The 14,552-nt window shown below is 38.2% G+C and overlaps 1 protein-coding gene and 1 long non-coding RNA gene across 3 annotated transcripts in view; one reads left to right on the top strand and one right to left on the bottom strand.

Moving 5' to 3' along the window:
- PKHD1 (PKHD1 ciliary IPT domain containing fibrocystin/polyductin) overlaps positions 1-14,552 on the top strand; it is a 473,171-nt gene that overhangs the window by 393,812 nt on the left and 64,807 nt on the right. The window lies entirely within an intron of this gene.
- Positions 3,900-14,552, bottom strand: part of LOC131514338 (uncharacterized) — a 479,074-nt gene continuing 468,421 nt past the window's right edge. Inside the window, exon 6 of the long non-coding RNA XR_009263032.1 lies at positions 3,900-6,025. This is a non-coding gene — a long non-coding RNA (uncharacterized LOC131514338). The remainder of the gene's footprint in view (positions 6,026-14,552) is intronic.

The raw sequence follows: 14,552 nt of genomic DNA, 5'->3' as shown, positions 1-14,552 counted from the left end.
ACCCATGAACCGTGAGATCATGACCTGAGCCGAAGTCAGACGCTTAACCGACTGAGCCACCCCGGCACCCCAATCAGTTATTCTTTCCCAAGTTGAATCTGTACATAGTGTTTGTTGGCATCTGTAGATATGTTTTGCAGTATCTGTTTTTACATCTCCAGCCACTACTTTGCCTTCCAGTTTGTGTACAACCTTTGCTATAAATAAGCCATTTTGTCTGAATGTTGGTACCAATTGTGCATCTCAGTAATACGGCTATGTTTTGTGCCTAAAAGTTGAGTTTCCAAATGTCCTTAAAACCCTTTCACCTTGCTGAATTTCATTGTACCAGTTTTAAGGGAAGCCACTGAACTTGAGAGATGACTTGGAAGTGGCTTACCTGGGAGCCCCTGGCCCAGCATCTTAATTGAAAGTCTCCTTACAAATTATTTATTCAAATGACTGAACAGTAGCAGGTTAATCCAATCATGTTTGCCATCCGCTCTCCCTCCTGGCTCATATCTATTGCCTTCAGCGAGCAGATTGCTTGAGTGGCTGCCTCCTCTTTCAATTCACTTTTCCCTGTAGTATTTCCTAAATATTAGTGCAGTTAACTTTTATGCAATCTCTCTGTATGTAAATATCCATGTATATGGCTTTCTATTGTATGATGAGGAAACTGAGGTGCATGGTAGTCTGTTTGTTGTCAGAGGTCACCAGGAGTAAGAAGAAAATAAATTGGAATTGCCATCTTCAAACTAGTGTCCCTATCCATCAGATCACAGCACTTATCTTGACAAGATTTCCCTTGGCTCTCCCTTTGATGGCTGACACTGGGAACATGATGCTGTCATTATGGCCTCCATCACTTCCTGCTTCCAAAAAGCAGTATCAGTGTCAGGCTCTCCAGTTAGCTTGCTCTTCTGTGAGGTTGAAAGAGATCACATAGTTTTCTGCCAAAAAATGGACCTGTTTCTTTTTCCTCAAAGGAGAAGATCTGAACATAGCAAAATAAGCAAGTATAGCCAGCTCTATGCATTTTCCACCCATATTAGAACTGCCAAAGCCCAAATGCAGGAGCTCATTCTGAAAGACTTCAGCATGCCAATTCTGGGCTTATGGAAATCTTTTCCCCTAATTACTTCAACAACCTTCTGTGTGCAATATATTTAGGAAATTTCATCTTTATATTGCCATGGCAAAGAAAGCAGGTTTGTAGAGATTTGTGGGACAAATTTTCAAAGAGCTTTAACAGAGAAGATGGATTCTCAGGTATTAAATGAGACATATACTGGGATAAGCTTTAGGAAGGGAAAAATTCCAGTCCAAATGTTGACTGAGAACTCAAACATTTCATGTCCTCATCCTGTCTCCTGAGGACAAGAAAAAAAAAAAAAAAGAAAAGAAAAAGAAAAACAAAGTCCTCTTATGCTTTTTGTTCCCTTCCCTAAAGCAGGATATATTATGTATGTGCAGAGAAAAAGATACACATGAGAATTGTAAGGATGCTATATCCATCAGAGTAAGGTAGGTTAGGATGCCATAATGCACAACTTGCAAATCTCAATAGCTTAAAACAACAAAGGTCTATTTGTTGCTTACTCTTGTCTATCTCTGGTTGGCAGGGACCTAGGCTGAGATAAGCCTTCATCTTGTACTTTGCTGCTCACTGCCTCAGAGACAGACTTAGAACTCTTAGAGTAGGGATTGACATACATTTTCTGTAAAGGGCTAGACAGTAAGCATTTCCAATTTCACCTTCAAGTCCATAGAGTTTCTGTCACAATTACTCAACTCTGCTATTGCAGTGCAAAAGCAGAGTTTACAGTAGTTTATAATATGGGCTGTGTTCCAATAAAACTTTATTTACAGTAGCCAGTGGGCTGGACTTGACCTATGGCCTATAGTTTGCAAACTCTTTCAGTTAAATTTTATGGCCCCAAAGAGACACTTGTTACCTCTGCTCAATGATAGATGACTGAATGATGATTCTACTCAACCACAAGAGGATGGGAAAATACAAGCCTGTCACTTCCTGAGATAAGCCTAGCCTGTATAGGTGTTCATACCTATATCCGGAAAATGATGAAGAAATATGTGAGAGGTTATTTTCACAGTTGCACAATGCTTGATTAAGCCTACTGGTCTTTTAGAATTTCTCTACCTTCTCAGTTTTCTCTTTAACTCAGCAAAACAGACTTTACAAGGTGGCAGTATTCTTTTGCTAAATGAGAGTCAGTAGAAGTGGCCAATCAAAGGGGACATGGCTCTGCTTTGTGTTTATTCATCCTTGGTGGCCATGTGGAGTGTGAATAGCTGGAGTTATCCATTTCATGTGCTCTTCACCTTTGTGATTCCTAAGGTGAATCAGAATATGCTTCCTAGGAGCAGATCTTGGAAAAGGATTTAGATGTAGCAAAGGGAAACATTTTGTCAGATGACTTTCCTCAACAGTAAAGCTCCTAGAGCACAAAGTTATTCTTTCATAGCCCAGTTTCAGAGGTGTTTCCTAGATGTAGTATTGTGGCCTGTATACAGGAATCAATGGTAAGATGAGATTTTCAATTTATTTTACTGTAAAAGGAGTCTCAATTAAAGCTGTTTTACCATAGGATGATGTCACTTTATGTATTTGGTTTTCTAGCAAAACCCACCCTGGCAAATCAAAACCAAAACCTACTGTGCCTGTTCCTGGCTCATCATTGTTTTATAAAGTCACACGGTTCCTTACCTTCAGCTGACACACTTCTTTTCATTTTTAGGCACTGCTCTAAGAGCAAAGCTTAAAGAGTCTGTTTATTTTTAAACAGTTCCATTTAATAATGTTTCTGACTTTCTCCATAGAAATAGTTGACTAGATATGGAAAAATGAATATTTAAATGGATTTGTCAGTCAGTTAAGACAGAGACATTAGGAATTTATTGTGTAGGTAGTAGGCTCTCTCTATATTGAAATATTTCTATTATATTGATTATAATCTATATCTTCTAAAATATTAAGGTGCTTTCTTGCATATAATCACATAAGCAAAACACTTTATTGAGCCATTTTAATATGTAAATTTAAAAAAGATAGAAACAGAGAGAAGAATGTAGATTCTGCCTAAGATCTGTTAGTTGGGAACAACTCTCAATTTTTATTCCCCTAATCAGTGATACTTTTGTTGAGTATAAGAAGATTCTAGAGGTAACAGTTACTTGACCATGACAAAGAGTACTACTTTAAAAAAGAATGAAAATAACCTACATGTAAAAAATATTTTCAAGGTCCAGATGATATTTTTATTTAAATAGTGATATACTATATCTTGCAACTAATTGTAATTGACTTCAGTGAAGGTGCTCTTATGGTTTTCTCACCAACATTTTTAATTTTATTTACCAGATCAGCTGCCAACATCAAGCTATCCTAGGGAAGAACTCTAGTGTTTTTAAACAGACCATGATCCAAGTTTCTTTGTTTGGAATAATAATAACAACGACAACACTTATTATGTCTCAGCCACTGTTCTGAGCCTTTTTTCTCTAGCCTCTGGCAACCACCATTCTATTCTCTGCTTCTATGAGTTTGACTATTACAAATATAAGTATTATCATGCAGTATTTATTTTTTTAAACTGGCTTGTTTCACTTAGCATAATGTCCTCATTTATCCTTTGTGTCTTGAGCCCTTTAAAATACACTTGACACAGCCACCTTATGAGCTTGATACCATACCATTTTTCATCCTACTTTGCAAAAGAGAAAACTGAAGCACAGGGGGAATGTAAGTTACTTGCCTGAAATCACACAGAGAGTCAGTAGCAGACCTGGGATTTGAACCTAAGCAGTTGGGACTAGAGTCCATAGCAATAATCACTAAGCTATAACATCTTTCTTTCACAGCTGGAACAATGGAGAAGTTATTGAAATTCCCATAGAGGAGTAGAAAAATTTAAGGACTTATAGACAACCAATCCATATGACAGAGAAAAATCTATGCTTTTTTGTGCTTATCTAAATTGACCACAAATTCCCCCAGTATAGGCAACTTCATTTTCCTGGGACTGTGGAGATACAGGGAAAATGAAGTTGCTTTCTTTTAGCAACTTTCTGGTGTAGAGATTTTTGTTTCTTGAATGTAGGAAATGTGAAGGAAAAGGAAACCCTCATAACCTCCAATTTGCTTTCAACAGGTAATCAGTGGGGTGGGTCATTACTGTCACCTCCCCTCCTACCTACCTGAACTATCTTCCTTGGTCTGTCTGCCACAAGTTCCTTTGGAAACTCTTTGCTGTACCTGAGTTCCCCTAAATGACAGTCTTGCCTTGCAAAGGAGATTAATATAAAATATCAGGCAAAGGTTTTGTATTCCCAGCCCAGATCTTTATCTCAGAATAAAAGAGGGAAATTTATCTCTTGTGAGTCATGGGCACAGAGGAGCTGGGAACATTTCACTGGCAGGGAGAATTGGCAGAAACAGTCCTAGTGGATTTCAAGTTTATTTGACTAATTCTTTCAGCACTTGTCAAACGAAACTACTTTTGTTTAGGTAACAAAACAAGCTGTTTCCTCTGCCATTTCTCCAGTGAGTAGTATAGGCACTTGTGGCAAACACACATTACTGCTAACTGTTATGATGTTTGCTGTCAAATTCATTTATTTATACAACTGCTGTAAAAAGCCCGAGGCCCATAAGCAGCCATGAAAGATTTCAGAGTCATGGTGTGAGGTCATGAGAGGGGAAAAAAGTCTCCACTGGTTATGAGAAAGGAACTGACACAGGAAATGGTCACATATGGCGCAGATTTATTGTGTCCGGGGCTTCCCATTCAAATCTCATTACAGCCACAGCTCAGAGCTGGGCATGGCACAGGCACATTGATTTTAGTTTTGGCATCCAACAGAATTACTGCTGCTGCTTCAAACTGAGGGCGGGAGAGGTGATAGGTTTATCATTCTGGGGAAAGAGTGTGCTCAGCCTCTATTTGTAAAGAATGCTGTTGGCTGCCCCTGCCTGTAATCTAACCATGAACATCACTTTGTTCAAAGATGGCAGGCAAGGTTTGCTAGCAAAAAAGAAATCCGAGGGTGGAGAGAAAGGGGGAGAGAGGTGGAGAGTATTTCCAAAAGAATAAGGGGAAAGTTAAGATTAGATTAAAGGGTTGAAACCATCTTCAATTTTGCAGGTTTTTATTAATGTCTTTATTGCTGGAAAAAAAATAGATATCTTACTTAGAGACATGTATGTGTGTGTGTGCGTGTATTTCTTTCTGCACATATTTTCTAAAATTTTAGATAGTATGTCTACATTTTAGCATTTTATTCACCTGTAACTTGTATCTTTTCAACACTGTTCATCATGAATGCTTGCAACACCTCTAGATGTGGTTTCAGACTACAAGGCAAATGTTAATAGTTTGAGATAAGGATAGTGCCATAAAAGAAGGGTGCAAACTATCTTTAAAAATACTCCTTGTTTGATTATGGTTAATGTAGCAGCTTATATTTATTAACATGTGTTTGTTATCGACTCTGCACATATATCATCTCATTTATTCCTGTCCATCTGCCTATGGATTGGGTGTTATTTTCAATCCCTTTTATAAATGAGTTAACTGAGTCAATGGATAAGTAATTTGACTGTGGTTTTGCAGCTAGGAAGTCCAGTGACAATCTCTCTGGCTAGAAAACCTGATCTCTTAACCCTTGCATTTGCTTTGGCTGTTTTCAATGTAGTATTCAAAGAATAAAAGTCATAATTGAGACCATACATGCCCACTGGTGTTTGCAGGGCAAATCATAATACAACACATAACAAAGATACAAAAACATTTTCTAAGCCACTTATTTTAACCAAAATATACATGACATTTCAATATGGTAAAGTAATACAAAATAGTCTTCTGAAATTTGTATGGACTTTATCAATACAACTTTTTTTTTTAATTTAAAAATGATTGATTCAGAAGAAGGGTCTATTTGATATGAATCTGATGCTCTTCCCTCATCTTCATTGTCATTTTATCACTTAATCTCCTGATCATTTTTCCCCTCAAAGTCACCCCTGTATAAAAAGAAAACAAGTATTTGGAAATACTCATCAAAAGAACTTAATAAAGACAGAAAGACCTTTCACAGAAAGCCTTACAGGCATCCTTCCTTCATGTAATGGTTGGTTTTATATAGTTTTCTATTTTTCTCAGATTAGATTGGAAATGTATTCCTATTGAAAATAGACACAGGTTCAAGAACTCTGGTGAGATTGTTCATGAAGTTGTGGCAAATCCTAGTATAATCTGTAGCCCCTGAAGTCCATCTTCCCATTATACCTGCAGAGATATGTATTTGTCCTCTAACAGCTTCCAGCTTGCTGTTCCTGTGCAGTATTTTTTTTAACATTTACTTATTTTTGAGGGAGAGAGACAAAGAGCAAGCAGAGGAAGGGCAGAGAGAAGGAGACACAGAATCTGAAGCAGGCTCCAGGCTCTGAGCTATCAGCACAGAGCCTGACATGGGGCTCAAACTCAGGGACTGCGAGATCATGACCTGAGCTGAAGTCAGACGCTTAAACTGACTGAGCCACTCAGGCACCCCTCCTGTGCAGTATCTGTAGTCCTATAGTCCTATACTGCTATCTCCGCACTTGGATTTCTCTTTTCCACCCCCTCATAACTCCCATGGATTGGAAGCCACTTCACTATACCAATCACCATTCTAACAAGAATGCTTTTTCAGTTAGAATGATGTCAGGGGAGACTATGTTCCTAAGCACCACTGTTCAACAAATTATGAAAGACAACATGGAAATACCTTAATTTTGAAGCTCCTAGGTCTAAATTCTAAATACACCAATTTTTTAATTTAATGAACTTTAAGTTTCTCAAATTACATTTTCTTGTAATACTATCTGTGTCAATGAGTGTATGTGCAAGCATATCTACCTTATCTCTTTTATACTGACTAGTACACCATATTGTGGTCACTCAGTAGACTTTACATACCTCTAATTCTAGACTCCAAATTAGCAAGCTTATGTTTCTGTCATCTACATTGAATCTACGATGCATAAAGACACCATTCTAAGTTCACCATGTAAATATAACACACAGCCATTATTTTTTGAAGTTTTTTTTAAACGTTTAACTAGAATTCCCCATTCTAAAAAAGTGGACAATTTTGTCTATTATTTCTAGTATGAACAAAATACTTTTTTAAATACTTCTTTCCAAGATTTCAGTTACTCTCTGTGTATTTAGTTAGGAACACAGCTTTGAGATTTTGGAGTTTCACTCTTCATAGCCTGAGGGTCTACAATAACATATATAAATGGGGATAAATTCAACCTGTCTACACTTTATTTGATCTGTGGCCATATATATTTGTTAAATTAGAAATAATGAGGTGTAAATGTTGTTTGACAGAAAAGAATTGTAAATGATTTCGTTTCTTGAAAATAAGAGAATGATTATATATTTTGTTTTTGTCAAAATCTCCTATACTTTACTGTACCACAAATTGGGAAATCTATCACAAAATGGCTAAAAAAATTATTGAGGGAAATGGTGATGTTAACCTCGAGGAAAAAAATCATTAATGTTGATGTATTTCATTCAATTTTAAACATATAAATTTTTCCCTTTTGTTGAAAGGGGAAGATGGAAGGATTTTATGTGCCTTTGAGTCAAAACATTTATTTTAAAAATACTTTTTTTCTTTCCTTCTGACCCATTTTTCTAAATAAAAGATAGAAGTTGTTTCTTTTTTTCCTTTTCTTTTAATTTTTTTTCCTAGCAAAGACGACCCCTTTGGCATATTTTCTTTTCAAATGTGAAATGAGGTGGAAAATCCTCATTTCACGACAGGAAGGACAAATATTGACACAAAGTTAATATTTGTTAGAACCCTGGAAGCAACCTGAGCGCGCGTGCACACACACACACACACATACACACACACACACACACACACACACACACACACACACACCCTTCCTCTTTCCCCTCCATCACCGGACATAACTAACTCACTTCCTTTCCTGGTGTTTAGGTCTATGGTTTAGGTCTGTGGTTTCCAATCTAGAGAAAGGTGGATGGAGCATAGTGTATGTCTAGGATATTTTAGAATGTTAAAGTATACACAAAGCAAGGGCTCATGTGCACACATGCACACACAAATACAACCTGCTTAATCTAATTTCCCTCACTTACAGAAGAGCTTCTGGACTTTATCACTGTGCTTGTCCACCTTGAATGCAATAGCATATGCCAAACCAATACTCACTGGTCACTCAGCATTTATTAAGTCCTGTCCACTCTTGCCTTTTTGAGAAGAATGCCCTGGGGTGACTGGGTGGCCGCCCCTGACAGGCTGTGCCACTTATCTATTCCCATTGATTATGAAAGTCAGCTGTGGCCAGACCTTGCTTTTTTCCCCTTCTCCTCTCAGCCCCTCTTACAAGCACCCCTGCCTGGATTTTCATGAGGAAATAATCAGATTAGGCCTTTCACGGTGAGTTCATATGGAGTTCTCTTTCTCCAGTGTGCTACTAACTGAATAAACGTGTTTAGTGGTAAATTGTAAATGACATTATGATTACCAAAGCCAGCATGGGTTTCATTTAAAAGTGATCAGAATTGCAGACCACAAAAATTGTGACTGGCAGATAAGGCCATTTGGAGAGGTGGGAAAAGAAAAGACAGAAACAAGTGAGAAGGATGATCATTACTTAAAACTAAACCTTCCCCAACTGAGGGAACCAAGAGGGAAAGAAATCCAGAGGAAGAAATGATGAAATGCTATTTAGAAGGGAAGGTAGACTGTCACCATGGGCTTTTGTCAGCTGTGGCCGGGACAGTGCATGATGATATCTACTGGCTTTGTGCACACCTCTCTTAAGTGGTTAGTGTGTATTCTCTGCTACGATTAAGAACTACACTCGCTTAGCAGCTCTGGGACCCCAAGGCATTGCTTACCTGTGCTTTATTTTTGCCTTACATCAAAATTAAAATACTAGAATTGATTAACTCTGAAGATGACATAGGAATGTGGATGGAAAGATACTGATAAACCACCCAGTCTCTTAATCATTGCTAATGGCTGGAGAAATAAAAATAAAATTTCTTATTTATGAACACCAGGTTTCCAAGTTTGGCTATAAAACTGCATAATCAATGTTACAGTCTTTAGACGTGATTTGTTAAATTTGTGGCTATATGATTTTATTTTATTTTAAATATTTACATTTGAGAGAGAGTGTGTGAGTGGGGGGAGGGGCAGAGAGAGAGAGGGAGACAGAGAATCTGAAGCAGACTCCATACTGTCAGTGCTGAGCCTTATGTGGGTCTTGAACTCTCAAGCCATGAGATCACAACCTGAACTGAAGTCGATGCTTAACCAACTGAGCCACCTAGGTGCCCCTGTAGCTATATGTTTAGACTTCAGGGATCGTATGCTAAAATGTTAAAAAGCCCAAGTGGCAGTATACAAAAGCAAATGGACTCTCACCAAGTATGTGATATGACAAATAACTGAAACCTCTTGGTGAGTTGCTTTCACAAGACTGTGTAGAGAGAATTCCTGATGATTACAGCACTTACCTACTAGTATTACTCATCACAGCTGACCTTGCATCTAAATACAAGCCAAAATGAAGTCATTTGGATTATGTTTAATTTTTCCAGAAGCATAGGTAGAAGTCTACAAGTGTGCTTTTCTCTTCCCCCTTTTCCTCATTACTATTACTAAGTAATTATGTGAGGCAAAATTGTGAGTCATTTTTTCTGTCGATGAACTAGGGGTAATAAAACGTGCTGTGAGGAAATTTTAGTAAAGGAGGAAGGAAGGGAAAGAGAAAGGAAGGAAGGAAGAAGGAAGGAAAGAAATAATAGAGAAGAAGGGCCACCAACCTTAGGGCTTGAGGGCATCTTTGTAGTGAAGTAATAAGTCTTCTCTGCCATTCTAATCCCTATTCCATCCTGTCCCCCTTCCAGGTACCATTTCCATTAGTCTGTGGACTTCCTGTCAGATATTTCTGTACCTGAAGCTCTCCTGAGCAACCATTTTATATTAGTTGAAACAACCCTGGGTCTTCACCATCTAGGTACCTGAGACTTATTTAAGTAGTAACCAGAGTCCCCCACTGACACGCTGTGAAATCTATAGGACCCATCTGATACTTACCAACTTCCACACCACCTTAGAGAGTATCAGGGTACAAAATATTTTGCATAGCATCCCTTCTTGCTTCAGTCAATACCACAATCTACATCTCCAGAATACACATCTCTTTCCTGATTCTTTCATAGGCTTACCCAACCTTTGACTCTCTTTCTCCAAATCTTGCTCCTGGTACTGTGTGGAACTCTGAAACTGGAGTCAACAAACTTTTACATTTTCGTGGAGTGCTCTTTAACACTAAGTAAAAAAACCCTGCTTCTCTGAGGCTGATGTCATTAGACTCATTACCTGCCCTCCCTACTTGATATGTGTGTTATTTCACATAGTAGGCACTGTTTTTCATCCTGAAAGCCATGGAAAATAGTTCACAGTTTCCTTCTCCATTTTAACTCTGCAACCACTCTTATCAAGGTGAGTAACTCATCCAAAACCTTGACTTTTGTGGAAATATAGACTACCCAAATGAGAATAAGCAAAGGCTATTTATTCTTAGTTTTCTATTGCAAGGGAGTTAGCTATCATCACTTGCATTTGGCAGAGACTTAAAGGCAGAGAGTGAGAAAGCTTTATGGTCGAAAAAAAGGAAGACTTCAGGTATATGGTGATTGGATGCTGTTGTTGGCACAGTGAAGTTGGAGGCAGGCTAATTAGAAATGGGGCATCTTATGTGATTAATTAGAGACACGTATTTGGCTTTCTTCATTTGGTGCTAAGTTGGAAATGGGGAAGGTAATTAGGGAAGTCAGTAGTTATTAATCAAATGCTAACTGTTTGGGGCTGATTGTTTCAAAGGTTATTGTTTGATAATCCTAGGCTAGTTGATGCAGATGGAAATTTGACTTCCTGGGGGTGCCTGGGAGGCTCAGTTGGTTGAGAGTCCAACTCTTGATTTTGGCTCAGGTCATGATCCCAGGGTTGTGGAATCAAGCTCTGTGTAGGTCTCTGAGCTGAGTGTGGAGCCTACTTAGGATTCTCTCTCCCTCTGCCCCTCTCTGCAGCTAGTGCTCTCTAGCCAAAACCAAGAGTTGGACACTCAATTGAGTGAGCCACCCAGGCATCCCCAATTCACTTCCATATAAAGTTCTTACTAGCCACTTATGTCAACTCACCCATGCTGTGACACATGGGAGCCAGCCCCTAGGTCTCATGTGTTATGAATGTATTCTAAGGCATGAGAAGAAAGTGAGAAGTAGAGAAGTATGTTTTTGAATGACAATGCCACAAAAGTTACTCTATAAAAATTTATCCAGGTATTACAGCTCTCCTACATGACAAAAACTTTGTAAGGAATTTCCCACATTTGACAATAACTCTAAACATTGATGCATTGCCAATCATTAGTTGTGAAGCTAAAAGTAACTTTTCTGAACTACTAGTGATAGAAAATAAATGTCAATCTTCCAGGTTAAAGGCAAGACTGAATTACCTTTCTATCCTCCTGTAGAAGATATTACAACATTGTTGTCATTTTAAAAAGCAACACATAAGTGTGCAACCAAAAAATAGAAAAAACTAATACTGTGATATGCTGGGTAATTAGTTAATAATATTAATTTTCCCTAGATTTTATCATGTTTATAGTACTTCTGAGGTTTACATTTCTCATTTTAATTTTTTTAATGTTTATTTATTATTGAGAGACAGAGAGAGACAGCATGAGCATGGGAGGGACAGACAGAGAAGGAGACACAGAATCTGAACTGTCTGTACAGAGCCCGATGCGGGGCTCGAACCCACAAACCGCGAGATCATGACCTGAACTGAAATTGGATGCTTAACTGACTGAGCCACCCAGGCGCCCCTATTTCTCATTTTAAATAGCATTCACTTATTGTACAAGCACTAAAATACAGAAAGACTGGGTTCACCCCTCTTGCAATGACCATTTCAAATTTTCTCAATCTGCAAGTATTCTACCCATCCTCTCTTCACACATCCCCAGCCCCCAATATACATCCTCACACTTCCAGTTGATGACCTTGTCTTGCCTCACGTGTCCCAGCCGATGAGTGCTTTCAGTCTTCCATCTCTATCTGCACAAACACTTTCTGTCTGTCTTTCTGCTCCAGAAGACATGGAGTCTTTTGACCTACCATATCCCACGTGTTTTTAAAAGGCTTGGGACACTGTTCTCCCTTAGCTTCTCAAGTTTACTCTGTCATTCTTCCGTTTTCCCCAATACCAGTCTCTCCCTTTTTATGGGTTCTCTATTAATCTGCAGCATTTCAGCTAGGGTCTAAATACAAGTCTAAACACAAGTTCATAGTACATGTTATGAAGCTCTGAATTATCATAGTTATGCACTAGCTGCTTTTCACAATCTCATCTTGAATGCTAGATTGATGTAATTCAATAAAATTAAGTATCATTTTATTTTATTTTTTTTTATTTTTATTTTTTTTTCAACGTTTTATTTATTTTGGGACAGAGAAAGCCAGAGCATGAACGGGGGGGGAGGGGCAGAAAGAGAGGGAGACACAGAATCGGAAACAGGCTCCAGGCTCCGAGCCATCAGCCCAGAGCCTGACGCGGGGCTCGAACTCACGGACCGCGAGATCGTGACCTGGCTGAAGTCGGACGCTTAACCGACTGCGCCATCCAGGCGCCCCAAATTAAGTATCATTTTAAAAGAACCCACCTTAAAGCTTGCATAAGGCGCTTCCTTTGTATAGAATCCTTACTGTCACAACTCTAAGGCAGAAATTCCTACTAGAAGTGAGCCTTTACTACCAGAGATGACTATATAATGGTTTAGTGGAATTGTTTTGGTTTTGTCTGTTTTAACTTCCTTAAGAAAGAAAAATTTTCTACTTAACTATAATAATTTATCCACCATGTAAATAATTTATTTTCTCAGTGGGTAATTGTTATTTGTGTGTAGCTTTATTTCCTTTACAAAGAGTTGGGGCAATCACATCCCAATCATCTTTCTCCTGCTACTGTCAAACAAACTCAGCTCTGATTTCTGAGACATGTGGGCTAGAAATCACTCTTTCCTAAGCTGCAAGGCCTTGAAATATAATTAATGCGTTATTATTATTATTATTATTATTATTATTATTATTTTAGAGAAAGGGAGATAGCGAGCATGAGTGGGGAAGAGGGGCAGTGGGGGTGAGAGGGGGGGAGGGAAGGGAGAGAGAGAGAGAGAGAGAGAAAATGAGAACAAACATGAAACCCAACCAGGTTCAATGCTTAGCATAGAGCCCAATGCAGTGTTCAATCCCATGTCCCTAGTCATGACCTGAGCTGAAATCAAGTCAGACACACAACTGACTGAGCCATGAAGTCTCCCCATTAATACATTATTTATTATAGGTTTCTATATTGTTATTCATAGGATAGCAAAAATTGTAGGGTATTTGATTTTGGAGAAAAAAGTGTCCTGTTTGTTTTATATTTTGTCAAGAAGAACTGAAACAAATAATTTAAATCTTTATACTGAAATTGGATCAAACAGGTATGTCTTCCATTTTATGGGGGTATTGGAAGGAACACATAGAGATGATATTTTATAATAACCAATGCTTCATGAATTTCTTTTTACTTAGGAAATAGTAATTTGACTTCATGGAGGTCATAGTGTTAAGTCTCCAACCAAATGTCTCAGACATCAGAAAGCATGTGTTCCTTTTAAAGTAAAATATTCACACACAGTTTCAAAATATAAAAAAGAAAGACATTAGGAATAGGCACAATGCATATAATTGGCATTGCACTAGTTAATCTGAATAAGAAAGATAACTAAGTTTAAATAAACAAATAATTCCTGCATATCTGAGTAGCCATATGTGCCTGGCATTTAATCTTTAATCACATCACAGTGCTTAATAATGACAAGGTAACTCACTCCTAACAGTGAAGAGAGAGGTGACATAGTGACAAAATCTTCTTCCTGTTAACAGATTAAGCATGCAAAAGGAATTCAGCAAATGTTTATTAAACTTCTTGCCTGGGTTTCTGGGGTTCATAATCTAACTCATACAAAATTCCAACAGATTATGAAAATTTGACAGTGACTTCTCTCATCTTATTCCTGAGCTTGTTCGTGGGCCTGAGTCCTAGATCCTCCAGTGTGTATATGTGCTTTGCAACACAGACATTAAGCACAGATTGTGTTTTCTGGAACTTGTGCATTCAAACCTTCTCTTATCCTTCCTATTCAAACCCTTCTTTTCTCCTTCCTATTTTTCCTCTTAAGGTCTCACCTGCAACATAGGTTGTTTATCATATTCTGCTCCCTTCAATGTCATTGCTGAAAAAGGGAATAGGGAGCTTTGGATGCTGAGGGTAGAGATGGCTTGGGAGTCCAGCCTTCTAGTGGACTAGCTTCTCGGAGTCATAAATAAAAATAAATAAATGAATGAAAAGAACTCTATCACAGGACTACTTTGAAGGTGTGCATTCTACTAGTA

Source organism: Neofelis nebulosa, chromosome 6, assembly GCF_028018385.1.
Source record: "Neofelis nebulosa isolate mNeoNeb1 chromosome 6, mNeoNeb1.pri, whole genome shotgun sequence".
Classification (NCBI taxonomy): Eukaryota; Metazoa; Chordata; class Mammalia; order Carnivora; family Felidae; genus Neofelis; species Neofelis nebulosa.
The sequence above is the reverse complement of the archived record's forward strand: the minus strand, read 5'-3'. Positions and strand labels throughout refer to the sequence as shown.